We start from the raw sequence: 15,146 nt of genomic DNA, 5'->3' as shown, positions 1-15,146 counted from the left end.
TCATTAGAACGACTGAAGTCTGAATTCTTTTTAATGAATATTACATTTCTACCCATTAACAGGAGGCACTGCAGCCAGCCAGACTTGAACCCCGTTTCCATCCCCTGTAGTGTTTCCATCAGGGGTTCTAGGAGTCAGCTCCTCCGAGCCTGCCTGGAGTGGTGTAGGAGGAGCGCTTCACAGCAAAATGTAATGTCAGGCAAAATAAAAGCAAGAAAGGGCTTTAGTTCCAAATAGACACGCTAAAAATGAGCAAATGGGGCGATTACTTTAAAATAAGGATAGTCCTGGCTTTAATTAATTGGAAGAAGAGTCATACTGTGACAGCATTGTCTCCCATCCCATCTGTTCTCCGCAGGCAGCATTTGGGCATTTAATTATTATCTTTATCTTCTCAACTGCTTCCCTACTCATGGTGTTCCCATCTAGTGAGTGACACCACCTTCTTATCAACTGCTCCTGATTCCGCCTCTCTCTCCTCTTCAACTCTTGCCTTCTACGTTATCTCCAATATTTGTCTCACTTTCTTCCCAAATATCTCTTGAATCCTCCCTTTCTTGCCATCCATTTTGCTCCTTTCTTGGCCCAGGGAATTAAGCCATAGAATACTTTTATGGTTTTGTATACTGTTTGAGTGTTTTTTTTACTTTTTTATTTTATTACAGAGCAATGCAAACCCATTATTTAAAAAAATAATACAAGAAAATATGGTGAAAAAAATTATAAAGAATAGCTATAACCCCATTTACATTTTAGATTCCTATTTAAAAAGAATTGGAAGTGAGACTATAAAAAACAAACAGAATTGCTTAAAGTTACATCAACTTTTGCAAAACCATCTCAGAGTTTTTCCAAAATTTAAAATATTGGGGATGTTCATTTTCAACCAAAGAGTTATTTCAGTAATTATTGAGTACCACCTTTCGGAATCTTTAGCACATAGCAAGTGCTAGGACAATGCTTGTTCCATTGACACTCAAATGATGCAAAAATGGCCATGTGACATGTAATGGGAAATGACATACTGACAGGCCCTCAGGGGTCCATGGGCTCCAGTTTAGAGGGTTAGGGACTACTCCTAATGTTTGTGAGGTCCCAGAGAAGAGTACAGTGGAGGCCTAGAAAACATTAGTTTAAACATTTTAGTTTTAAATCATATTAACAAACTTCAAATGTTTTATCTTCTGATCTTGGTAAAGACATCTTCATCATAACTTGCAAGGCCAGATTTGAATGTGGAATTCTTAAATTCTTCAGACTTCTGCTCTGGGATGTAGTGGTGCTGGGAAAACCCATGAGCCCCTGGCTTTGTCTCCCACAGTGGCTGTGTCCTGTGCTCTGGGGCACTTGGCTGTCCAGGGTTGAGCGCACTGGCATCGTGGTCTGTCCATGGGGCTATGGACCCCAAGAAGCTCACATATGCCCTGGGAGTAGGTTTACTCTTTGTGGTGTGGTTTACACATATAATTTAATTTTATTAATCATCTGTTCCTCTCAAAAACAAACACATCTTTATTTTTATCCACTTCTATACAATTCTTTCACATTCTGTTTCATCATTTACTTCCGGGAGAAAACTTTCACTCTCTACCATTTCCTGCATCCGTATTGTAGGATAAAACTACAATTAATCAGCGGCTCAGACACATGTCCTCTTAGGAGATCTCTATCTGTTCATGATTGCTGAGAAACAGTCCCCTCCAAAATTGAGTGGCTCAAACAACTTATTTTTTCTCAATTCGGTGGGTTGGCTATGCAGTTCCACTGCTGGTTTTGCCTGAGCTTGCTCATGTATTCAACTGCAGGTCTGGTTGGCCAGAAGGTCCAATACGGCCTCACTCACACACCTGCCTGTTGGTGCTGACTGCAGACTGGGGCACCCAGTTCTCCTCCACATGGCCCCTTATCCTCTGCTAGGCTAGACTGGTTTCCTTCCATGGCTGGGTTAGGGCAGTGTTCCAAGAGGGCAGAAGCAGAAGCTGCAAAACCTCCTAAACTCTAAGCTCTAGAATCTCCATAACATCACTTCCATCACATTCTATTTATTGGTCAAAGCAGGACACAAGGCCAGCTCCTAGTTAAGGGATGGGGAAATACCACTCCTGCAAAATATTACGGCCGTGTTTTTCCAATCTGCCAAAGGACCCTAGTCTTTTTTGTTTGCTTGTTTACCTGCAGAGTAGGTTATTAAAAAATATCATTTAGATGGTTTCAGCAAATCACCTTCCCATTGCCATTCTATCTTTCTGTCTTCCTAAATTTAAAATAACTCATTTCAGATGTCAATGGTGGATTATAATAGCAAAATTATGACTTAATGATTACAAAAAAATAAGGAATGCTAGGCTTCTACGGTTTTTAAAAATTGGAATCCACCTATAAATTTATGCTTTGAACATTAAATAAATATAATGACAGAAAATAATTTGTAGAAGCAAGACATTTATACCTAAAACACCTAGAGAATAAATTGACTCCAGAACCATCTTATTTCAAATTATTCTTGTGTAAGAGAAGAACCAGGAAAAGACAGGAACTCAATTCCCTGGAGAAGAAATAGATAGTGAAATTGAAAATACATTTAATATTACTAGTAATAAAAGAAATGTAAATTAAAATAAGATAATTTTTTTCACCAATTGAAATGGCAAAATTAAAAATATAAACATGCCCACTGTTGGTGAGTTTGTGCTGAAATGGGCCCTCTCATGTGCTTTCTGTCGGAGAATTGGGGATATGTACCAAGAACTTTAAAATGGGTTCAGATCTTGTAATCTAGCAATTCGAACTCTAGGAACTTATAATACAATAATGAGATAAATACAGAAACATTGATATATGAGGATATTTAGAAGAGAAAAAAAGAAATCATTAATATGCCTCAAAGAAATTATAATATATTCTACTGACAAAATGCTACAAGGTCATATAAAAATTTATGCCACAGGAAAACCTTTAATAACAGAGAAGTATGGTCACTGATGTCATGTTAACTGAAAGTTTAATATGCAAAGCTAATCGTATAGTATATTTCCCATTTTAACATACATGCTAGTTGTTCTTTATTTGCCCACCTCCCATCAGATCGATTTTCTACTCTATCTGCCTTGTTGTGCGCCTTGAGGGATTGACTCTTAAAAACTGTATTTTGGGAGCTTCTTCATTGGTGGGCTTCCAACTGGTTTTGGCCAATGGAGCGTAGTAGGTTAAGATTAGAGGGCTGAAGAAGAAAATGGTCTGGTGTTTGATTTCTTTCCCCTCTGGCATCAAATCTATGACTATGACGACAACTCCTGCCAAGTAGCTGCATTTTCTCCCTTTGACCTTTGGCTAAGGGGTTGTGACAACTTCCCACTTTTGCTATGTTCTGTGCATCTCACCATCTCTCATGAGAGGACCCCTCTCCATCCCTTAACTCTGCCTACACTTCCGAAAGCAATCCCTTCATTAAGTCTCTTTATTTGAACCATCTTCATTTGAATTCAATTTTCTACCAAGTCTCTGACTGACACAACATTCATATATAACCGCAAAATATACATAAGTATTGAAAACATTAACAGTAGGGTTTTTTTTCCTGGATGGCAATATTTATAATTGACTTTTATTTTCCTCTTTGTATTTTTTACATTTTTTATTTTAAATAAGACTATATTATAGTGCATTATAAACAGAAAATAAATTAAGATTTTTATAAAGTGACTCTTCAAGATGAAACTGAGCTAATGTGCATTTTAGCACTGTTTATACCACAGCTAACACTGTAGACGTCACTGTAGTTAGAAATACAGCTTATCATCTGTGCTTCCTAACTCTGTGAAGTGAGTGGTAATCATCACTGTCCTGATTTTACCTATTAGGAAACAGAAGCTTAGAGACTAAAAGCGATTTGCCCAAATTCTACAGCTGGCAACAGGAATTGGAAGCTAAATCTTCTAACTCACATTCAGTTCTCTTCTGCGACGTAGATGTTGAGTAGGGTGAAGTTGTGGGCTGTGCCATTATTATAAAAGCTTATGATGCTTGAACTTTAAGATTTTACTTAGAAAGTAATCATGTATATATAAATTAAGTCATTTTCCCATCATAGAAATAAACAGCCTCATTTGGAAAATGAAGCTATAGTGAAAGCGTTAAAAAATCCGGCTATTTCTAATGACACTACTAGAATATGCTTTCATTTATTTCTTTTTGTATTTTGTATTTTGAAAGAGAGAATATTTCTTCTTAAATACTATCATATATCTAATCAAGGATAAAAACTTACTAGATCACCACAAAAGACTGTCCAATTCTTTACGTTCCTTACTTATTTTACGTCTTTTTTCTGACTTTCCACAATGTACTACTCTTCCCTACACAGTATTTTATTTTTTATCACCGCCTACCTTTGATTTTATTTTCCTCATTCATTCCCAGATGTTTTATAGACCCATCTGTATGAGCTGTTTTGTCAGTGTCTACATTAAAGAGACATAAAAAAGGAAGCCCAGTTGAGAACATCCTAATAAACCTAGAGCATCCCACCCCTATCAAGAAAAAAATGGCTCAAATCCCACCTTCCCAAGGCCATCGGGGCCCTTTCTGACCCATTTTTGGTATTAGCAATTCAAATCTTCGTTTCATGTATCCAAACTCCAGGGTCTTTGTGCATATAAAACCCCCATTAAATTTAATGGCATCTTTGGATATAAGATATATGGTGCCTGACATTTATGTGTGGTGGGAGAGTAGTGTCATGTCTGGAGCTTTATTTCAGTTGCTGAGATTGCTTTCTGTCTTTTGATTTCTCCATCATTTTGCTGCATTTCAATAGCCACCATTGCAGCTCTACTTGAAAAATGTTCACCTTGCACTTTTAAAGTAGATGTAGTTCTTCATGGTTGAGCACACACTACTTCTAAGACTAGTTTCTTTTTTTTTTTTTTAAGTACTGCTTTTGTTTCCTTGTCTAGGTTCCTTCACTACTTCTTCCTACTCCACAGAAAAAGTTCTTGCTTTTTGCCTTTAGATAAGCCACATTCTTTTCAAAATTTCTTCTGAAATCCCATTCATCCCATCCAATACCATTTCATCTCAAATACTCAAAACTCTTTCCCTCTGGAAAATAAGTAACCTCTTACTTAAGAGTTGTAACTGATTTCTCATAAGACATATATTTTAGGTTAGATAATATTCTGATCTGAGTCACTTGGGTCATAAGCTCCAATGGTACAGCAGATAACATTGCTCTTCTGTGATTTTATGCTCACCTAAGTTTCCCGTCGACCCTCTATGAACAGTCCGTGAGGATGGTACGTGTGACCCCATCATCTACATGTCCTCTCTGCATGCTTATGAATTAAGGCAAATGGCATAGGACAACTGAATTCTTCTTGCTGTGGTGGAGCAAGTAGAGGACAACATAACACTTGGTTAACTGAGAAACTCTCTTCCCCCCATGATAGGAGGTGAGAGACTTCTAAAAGTACAACATGAAGGAGGCAGATGGCAACTTGAGAAGAAGGTAATAACTACCTGCAGTACTTTCAGAATGAAGTGTGTACAAGTTTGTGTGAAAGTTGTTATGATTTTAGTGCAATGGAGAATTTGAAATTAATTCCTGAGTGATTAGGTTTACCAAAATTGGTTACCACAGTATTTAGCCCCATGGCTTTTCTCATGGATTTACAGACAATTGTTTAATTATGAATCACCACGGAACAATAGAACACTGGGATTGGAGTCAGAGCATCCGAGATCTGGACTTGGGAATTTGGACAAGTTTTAACCTGTCTGGCCCTTAGTGTATTCATCTGTAAAATGGGAATAACTGCTTTTGAACTACCTACTTCAGGTGAGACGGGAAGTGTGCTCAGAAAAATCGCCACATGCCATGCAAATATAAAGGATTATTATTTCAGTGGCCACTGATGTTACAGCTATCACTAATCCACTGACAGTCTTCAAATCTCTATTGCCAACCCCAGTTTTCCTGCTGAGCTCAGATCCATATTTTCAATGACCTGTTCAACATCCCCTTGAATGGTAGTAACTAAAGGCACATTCAATTTGACATGCCTCAAACAATGCTGAAGCTTCTCTCTCCCCTGTATTTTGGTTAATGACACCACTATATCCCTCATCACTTGAGACAGATATGTGGAAAGTATCCTCCACTCTCTCTCATCATTCATAGCCTGTAAATGAGTCAGACCCATTTATCTGTCTCTGTAAAATCACTTAACTCTCTGTTCTTCTCCGTTACCATCTGTGTTCTAGGTTTGGATCTTTGTCATTGTAGAAGAAAGAGACTTCTTGGTTTAGAATGAATCTCTGGAATTATATATTAGGTTTTTTTAAACAACAAGGATCAACACTTTTAAATTCATGCCTCTGCTGTAAGTGGAGGAGTTCCAGAAAAAAGTCAGTGTGCCATTACAACTAACATAATTTAGTAAGTACAAATTCCTATAGCACACATATAGTAAGCAGAACACATCTAACCACAAACATGCAAAACACCCTTGCAGTAACTTAGGGATTAAGGATTATATTCCATAGGAGAAGTTACAAATCTTGGCAATTAGAAAGCAAAATATTATAGGAAATCCTTGTCCCCCTTTTAGCAAACTGGTCAGAATCTCAGGTTTTTAATAATTATCTATGGAGCACTATAGGTTTAATTTTGTTCACTACACCTGACTAATTCTCTTTATTTGTCATGATTTTTTGTGGTAATGGGTTTGCAAACATTTTTTCAACTTCTTTCCGTGTTTTAATAACAAATCAAGATGTCTAGTCCAGTGCTTTGCAGTCTCAAGGGCTCTTATGCCAACAACTTGCCTTCCTCTTGAGATTTCTCACAAAGTACCATTGTGAGATGTGCTCTGTGGTTTCAACAGCAATTTTGGTCAAATTTGAATCAAAATTTGGGTGGTCTTGTGATTTTCTTTTCCACATGATCTTTGACTGGACTATTTAAATAGCCTCCTGATTGGTTTCCTCATCCTTAGCTTCACCTTCCTTCAATTCATTCTCCACATTGACATCAATGATCTTTTCAAAATGCAAATGGAATCAAGTCCCTGTCCTGTTCCAAACGCTTCAGTGGGGTTGGGAACCCTACAAAAAGCAAGTGAAAAACCTCAGCATGGAAGCCAAGTTCCTCCAGGATCTTGTCCCTCTTACACTTGTCCCTGTTCTTCCCTATCCCCTCTGCCTCTGATATCTCATCTTCCAGGCTTTTAAACACCTTGCAGTGACCTGGATGCACCATTCTGGTTCATGTCTCTGTACCTTTACTTGAATTCCCTCTCTTACTACCTTCTCTTGTATTTCCCATCCTGGTGAAATCCTGCTTTGTTTGTTTGTCCTTTTTTTTTTTTTTTTTGGTATCTGTAAAAACTTTTCCATTTGAAATAATTTCAGACTTTAAAAGGTTACAAAATAAACTAGTGCAAAGCACTTCTGTATCCTTTTTATCTGGAGTCCCTTGGGTTCTATGTACAACTCAATTAATGTCATACCAGGTATGCTAATAAAGTTTATCCCAAGTACTTCCTATCAAAGCATCCAAGTAACAAAAACTTCCAAACATTTTTGGTTAAGTAAGTATCTCAAGAGGAGTAAGTCCACTTTTCTGTATTTACTGAAATGGAAGAGTTACTGTTTCTTTATTCCCTTTGGGAAGGCCAAAAAAAAAAAAAAAACCCAAAGGTAATCAGATATGAAATTGGTTCCTTCTGCCTCTTCTTGGTGCTTCAAAAATTTAAACTACAGTGAATTCTGATAAATAGTTACTCAAGAGAGGTGAAGAAAATTGCAAAGCTATCTGCTGTAGTCACACAGCACTTGTATTCTCGTTACCTGAGGCAGAGGGGAAGCAGGGACTGGGCACTGCCAGGAAGAACCAGGCTACACGTGACCACAGGGCGTATTCTTCTCTCCAGGACAGACCTAGTCTCGTTCTTAAGTTTGTGGTCAGTTACTTCTTTGCCTCTTCTGCTTCTTTGTGTCAAACTATACATCCCACCCTTTTAAAATCGTCATCGTATTTACCTGTCTCCACTAGACTCTGATCTCTTAAGGGAGAAGGGTCAGGTCTTAGTCGTTTTTCTATTTGGTAGCATCTATTATAGTGTCTGGCAAAGAGTAGGAAATTAAAGATGTGTGTTGACTGACTGACTGACCAACTGATGAACTAAATTAATTAAGTGCAGCAGGAATTAATAAATATGACCTTGACATTTGTGAAGGGACAACTTGTCATTAAAAAAAGAAGAGAAGTTCTACTCTTGTGGCAATTCTTAGTAGGATATGGTCTATTTCTCTAAAGCTTCTTGGCTGACATAGCTAATTGTAAGACTTTTTAAAGAACTACTGGGATGTTTTTGAACTCTGACAAGTTATTGACAGATGTAGCATTTAAGAGACCTGTCTATCCTTATGCATCTTGAGATGGTGGTTGTATCTGTCAGACACTGGCACCATCCTACCCTGTGAGCTTTAAAGCTTGAGCTATCCTAATTTTTCACCCAAAGAAGCAATCCTAAGTCTTTTCATTAAAATAACTACCAGCAAGTCAGAAAGGCAATTATATATATATAATTACATATATATAAATGATATATAAATATATATTTTACACAGCAATTTTTAGAAAGTAAACCTGAGAAAATAAAACAAACTTATGGTTACCGGGGGGAAAGGGGGTAGGGGGGTTAAATTGGGAGTTTGGTATTTGCAGATATTAACTACTATATATAAAATAGATAAACAACAAGGTCCTACTCTATAGCACAGGGAACTATATTTAATACCTTGAATGGTTTATAATGGAAAAGAATATGGAAAGGAATGTATGTATATGTACAAATGAATCACTGTGCTGTTCATCAGAAGTTAACACATTGTAAATTGACTATCCTTCAATTTTAAAAAAAATTTAAAAGTAGACATGAGAAACAATGCCTTTCATTCCCCACCAACTCCCCATGAACCTAAGCACCGAGGCAGAAGCCCTTCTAACTGAGTTGTCCTTTCAAGTGGCTCCTGTCTCAGCTCACCTAAGTTACTTAATTGAGTTATTGGCCCTTTGTGTCCATCCACCCTACACAGGCTGACCATCAGTATCTCCTGAGGAGCTTATTAAAAATACAGATATCAGGGCTCTTGCTTATGATGACAAGGGACGGGCTTAGATGAACATTTCAGTGCTTCTGCACTTCAAGTTTCTATTCTTTTCACCATTCCAAAAAAATAAAGGAAAAGAAGTGTCTTAGGATGGTTTCCAGTGTCAATCTCTGGGCTTATTATCTCTAACTAATAAAACAAGACACTTCTCCAATTGAACCCTTTTTGATGTCTCTGTCCTTTAATTTTTTAACTTTCTCAGTAAGAGCAATGTTTAACTGAATTTGTGTTCAGTTTTTGTCTATTTGATTAACACTTTGTTGTGATGTGCACCTGATTCTGGTTTTATTGTTAAGACCTATGCTCTTCAGAAACCAATAGCTAAAAATAAGAATAAAACTGATAATAAAGAATAAGAGTTCTTTGTTTCAGCAACTGCAAGATTCACATCTTTTATATCTTAAGAATGCTGAAACGGGGATGAATCTTTCACTTGATGACACTTTATAATCTCTCTTGAGGACCGAGCGGTTGTGAAGTGGTTGGTATTACCTGGACCTGCATTCAAAGCATTGGTGTCAAAACTTGCTGCAAAGGTGTCAGCAGGCTGGAAGCAGATCCTGGAGACAGAAGTGGAGAGCTCTTTCAACCGCTAGAAACCAGTTTTTGTTCAGAGTATTGGCAGTATTTCTAGAGTCAGTGTCAATGAAGACTAGCTCGACGTAATTACAAAAACATGTTAAAGGGGCCCTCAGTCAAGGCTTTTTATGATTTTGTGGGTTATTTTAGGAAATGTTTCATCACCGGCACTTTTTACGGTGCAATGGACGATGCTGTGTGAAGGACTCAGATACTGACGACTCTAAGTGGAGAAGGGATGAAGATTACAACTCAGGATTCTGAAGTAGTTGTTTTAGGAATACCTTAAGCAACTTATTTACTTGCATTTTCCTTTTTGTGTGTGTACAAGGGTGATTTATGATAAAAAATTTATATTTCATTAAGCCAAAAGCATTCTTCCAATAAATATAAAATTTTAAGTGACAAGAATGCCTTAGGTTATAGTTTAATTAGTAGCCTTTCCTTCCTTCCTTCCTTCCTTCCTCCTTCCTTCCTTCCTTCCTTCCTTCCTTCCTTCCTTCCTTCCTTTCTTTCTTTCTTTCTTTCTTTCTTTCTTTCTTTCTTTCTTTCTTTCTTTCTTTCCTTTTCTTTTCTTTCTTTCTCTCTCTCTTTCCTTCCTTCCTTCCTTCCTTCCATCCTTCCTTCCTTCCTCCCTTCTTTCTTTCACCAAAATAATATAATTTCTTACCACGGATGGACTCTTAGATTTTACAAAATGAGGTTATGACAATGTAACGGCTTACTGCTTCCTTATGGTGTGCTAGACACTTTTCTAAGCATGTCACATATATTTACTCATTTAATTCACTCAGAACCTATGAGATACGTGCTATTGCCATTCTCAGTGTATAGAAAAGGAATGAAGTCACAGAGATGTGACTCTGACTCTTGACAAATTTCCATATTTGGATCCAAAACACTCCTCAGTCTGATGTTTAGTTCTGTATGTACTAAACGACTCACAGTACTGATATGAAGATTAAATTCATTGATATTATTGTATTATATCATGTATTATTTATAAATTATATTGTTATATTATTCCACTTAACACATAAAAATATCTAAGTAAGACCTTAATTCCATAGATTATGAATTCTCTTTCTTTCACTAAGAAAATACTAACATAGTGGTCACTGTTGGTCACCCACACAGCTTCTATTATCCACTTCCCTCAGAAAAGGACCCCGATTTTGTTACAGTATCGATCACCTCCACCAAGTAGCCCAAGTGCCTCAGGGAAACCTAACTGACCAGAGCTCTAGCAGTGATCTTCAATTATTTTAAGCTGCTCATAGTATAATTCTCTTTCTTAATGATGAGTTCAGGAACCCAAGGCTAAGCCAATCAGACCATGCCAGCCCCCTAGTAACAAGGAAAGGGCGTAGGTATTTGACTCAGTGGGGTATGAAGAAAAGCTTGTGGGTGAAAAAGGTCACAGGGAAAATCATTTTTTTCTTTTGGACATTTTGGAACCCAGATCTGTGACAATCACTGAGCTACCACCCTGAGGATCAAGTTGACATATGAGAGGGGGCAAATGTAAGATATCTAGAGAGAAATAGAGCCAGCTGGAGCTCCTGGATTAAACCAGCCCTGCAACCCACCCCAATTTAGGATTTCCAGTTTTTGAGCCAATTCAATTCCTTATTATTTAGACTACCTTGAGCTGAAATTTCTGTTCTCTGTAGCTGACAGGCACCCTAACAGAACGAGTAGCTCCAATTACTTTGCTGTCATCTGTTCCAGGACCTGTGCTGGGTCCTGGCAAAGCTCACACACATCCCTGCATCACTATTCCTTTTTTAAGCTGAGGAAACGGAGGTCAAGGGCACATAATCTGAAGGTGGCACAGACAAGATACGGACTCACTTTTTGTTTCAAGATCAGTGATCTTAACTGTCATACTCTTCTTAAACTTACACCTCAGACAATTTTACAAACTCTGTTAAAATTTTGTTCATGGTGGTTGGTTTTGTGTGAGGAACATCTGCCTTTGCAGAAACTGTTTTTACCTAAATATTTAAGCTGGTTTTCCTTTCACCTACTTTAATATCTTCTCCCAAAGCCACTGTTCTTTGTTGTTGTTTTTTTTTTTTAAACTACAGAGCCATCTGCATTTTATTGTTGGTCAAAGTGATTGTATAAGGGTGACAGACTGAAATTCCTCCTGGACTCAGAAAGGTATTGAATGAAATGATCGGGGTGTGGGGGAAACTCTAAAGCACAGGCACAGGGAGGGACAGAGTTGGTGGCACAACGGTGTCTTCATCAGCTCGGGCTGCCCAAGACAGTGGCTCAGACGGGGGGGCTTAAATGACAGAGATTTATTTCTCACAGTTCTGGAGGCAAAGAGCCCAACATCAAGGTGTCAGCAAATGTGTTTTCTCCTGAGGCTTCCCAGCTGGCAGACGGCTGAGTTCCGGCTGTGTCCTCACGCGGCCTCTCCTCTGTGTCTGTACACCCCTGCTATCTCCTCCTCTTCTTAGAAGGACATCAGTCCTGTCGGATTAGGGCTGCACCCTTAAGATCTTATTTAACCTTAATTATCTCTTTAAGCATCCCATCTTTAAATGCAGTCACATTGGGGGTTAGGGCTTCAATATATGAGTGGGGGACATAATTTGGTCCCTAACAGTGGGGAAGAGTGGAGTCCTGGGGATCTGGAGAGTGAGCTCACTGTCCTTCTAAAGGAGAGCAGCCACTCCTTGGCCCCCACCACTTATTGCCACAACGAAGGCTCAGCATCATTGGGTTTGACTTGTCAATTCATGCTTGGAATACAAATTGTTAATGGAAATCTTCCAATTTTAAAAACTGGCACTAGTTGAAAGCTGTGTCAGTGGCTGGCTGCTTGTTTGTGAAGTCTGGTTTAGGTAGGCAATGAGAGTAGATCTATAATGATGGCTTGTTCCATTAAATTGTCCTGCTATTCACACACTTTCTCCAGCTCTAGGTGCTATTTCAGGGGAAATTCTCATGGAGCATTTGAGTTGGACTCAAGGAGTGGCCCAGCCCCAGTCATCAGGGGTCAGAGGTCCCGCAGTTCTCATTCATTATCTTCCAAGTCCCTGAGATTGAGTGAGTTGAGTTTGAGAAGTCAGCTATTCTTCGACAGATTTATAAACTGTAATTGGTTCCACAAAGATAGAAACATGTAGCTATATTTAAAGAATCAGTAGTCTCAGTCAATTATTAAAGTAGGTTAATAGCTACTGAATGTCCAAGGACTAATGCTGCATATGCAGTGATCCACACCCTGCTTTAATAATAATTGGTCTAGGACCTTCAAACACAGGACACTGTCTAGATGAAGTATGTAATGACACCCTAATGATGAACAGTAATATGGATATACAGGGTTAGTGAGAAAGAATCAAGCGATTAAAAGAGAAAATTTAGCTGACTGCAGAAAATTCACTTTCAAAGAATTTTAAGGTTGAGAAGTTATCTCTTATTTGTTGTCCCAGTTTAGTGGTCTTGGCTAAGTCCTGGGGTTTCAGGGTTCTAGGTACCAGAAATTCAACTAGGTGTGTGGTTAGGGAGACCAGTCTGAAAGATCTAACATGAGTTAGGTGTCCAGGCAAAAAATGTTCATCATGCTGATACGAAGAATGAGAGTAGGCTGTATGAAGAGAACTGAATGCCACATAACAGGACATACCAGAAAAATCCAGGGTCCAGGACTCTGAATTAACGGGCAGGATTGATGGGGCATAGTAACAGTCTAGATCCCTTTCCTTAAGGCGAGACAACTCTGAACAATCATTTCAGCTCCAGAACTCCCTGTGGAGCTGCAAAAACCTTTGTTGTTACTATGTCATAGCCCAAACAATTTCCCTCTCTCTCACAGATGTCAATGCTGAGTTCAGTCTGCACAGAAATTGCCTTGCTCTGTTTCCCAGGTAACCTGACCTGAGACATTTCTCTTCTCCTGCTGACTAGAGAGGTAGGTGTTCCAGATGATACAGCTACAAAATGGCAAAGCCTCAGTTAATCTGGGTCTGTGAGTGGAAGCGAGCCTTGTGGACCTGCAGTGGACATGTGGCGTAAGTGAGGAATAAACCCGTATTGTATTAAACCACTGAGACTCGGGGTTAATTTGCCTAAGCACAGCCTAACCTCGCCTATCGTGACTAACAAATACACTCGCAGTGTCATCTACACCCTTGGTCCTCCTTGTGGGCTTCTGCCAGTGGCATCTGAGTCCCTGTCTTCAGGTCACTTTCAAAATGGTCCCACTGGCCTTTGCCAGTCCCAGGACAAGAACACAGAGATTAAGTAATAGAGCCTTTATATACTCAATTCTGCCATGAGACTTCAAATATTTTTGGCTGAAATTTTCTCTCAGAGTAACATGGTGGATCTACTTAATAGATGAGACCATTTCAGGCCAATAAAGTATAGCAGGGTCTCTTCTTCTGTTCTACACTGTGTGATTCTCCCAAGTCTACTGGGGTAGGGAGACAGGTGGAGAGGAGGAGAGGGACAGAGCAACCGGCTTCCTAATGCCTCCTGCCGATGGAGCGCGGCAGTCAGGATTTCTTCCTGAGTCATCTACAAGGAGAACTCTGGTGGCCCGTTCCCCTGGGTGTAGGCAGAAGTAGGTCTTCTCCCAGGTCTGCAGTAGGACTGAATTCCTGAATTCCTGAGCAGTACAGGTGGGGTATTATGACTTTATATATCTAATTTGACCCTTGTCTCACATAATAGAAGAAATAAGGAAGGACTTGCCATTTTATTGGGATGTTCCAACGGGAAGTGCCATCTCTCCTTTGCTTTGCCCTGATAGGTAACCACTCCTCCTCCTCCCACAGTCTTCCTTGTACAGCCTTGGTCAAGCCAAACTGCATCCTCTAGAAATTCCACTGTTGGCCCCTTAGGAAGGACTACCTATTCCAGGCAGAAGTTTGGTCCTTTGGTTCTTCTTGTGTTTTAGTCCTTTTCTAGGTGTGAATGGTTGCTCTAAAGTAGGTGGGTGGTAAAGGTAAAACCCATAGGGAGATTCTCTTGATTTCAGTATAATCTCTCCACCAAAGACTTACAATCAGCTTCTATGTGAGCTACTTAGAATCAAGCACAGCTTTCCACATGGAGTAATGAAGAAGAGAGAGTCCTCATGTGAATCTGACTTTAACTCCTCTTCTTGTGAAATAATGACCAAGGAATTATTGGATTAAGCATGTCTGATTCCTTCCTGATGACTTTATAAAGGTTCAGAGTAGGCAAAATGGCTTTGAGCTATGAGAAACAAATGATGTCAACTCCAGAGAGATTTATTATGTTTTTACATTTCAGTATTTCTCTTGATGAGGTTTTGGGAATTCATCCTGTTTCAGGAATACATAGGTACATAACAGAGAGAGAGAAAAGCTTAGGCTACAAAATCCTCCTTTTTCCCTCAGCTCTTT

Source organism: Camelus ferus, chromosome 25, assembly GCF_009834535.1.
Source record: "Camelus ferus isolate YT-003-E chromosome 25, BCGSAC_Cfer_1.0, whole genome shotgun sequence".
Classification (NCBI taxonomy): Eukaryota; Metazoa; Chordata; class Mammalia; order Artiodactyla; family Camelidae; genus Camelus; species Camelus ferus.
This window is presented reverse-complemented; position numbering follows the sequence as displayed.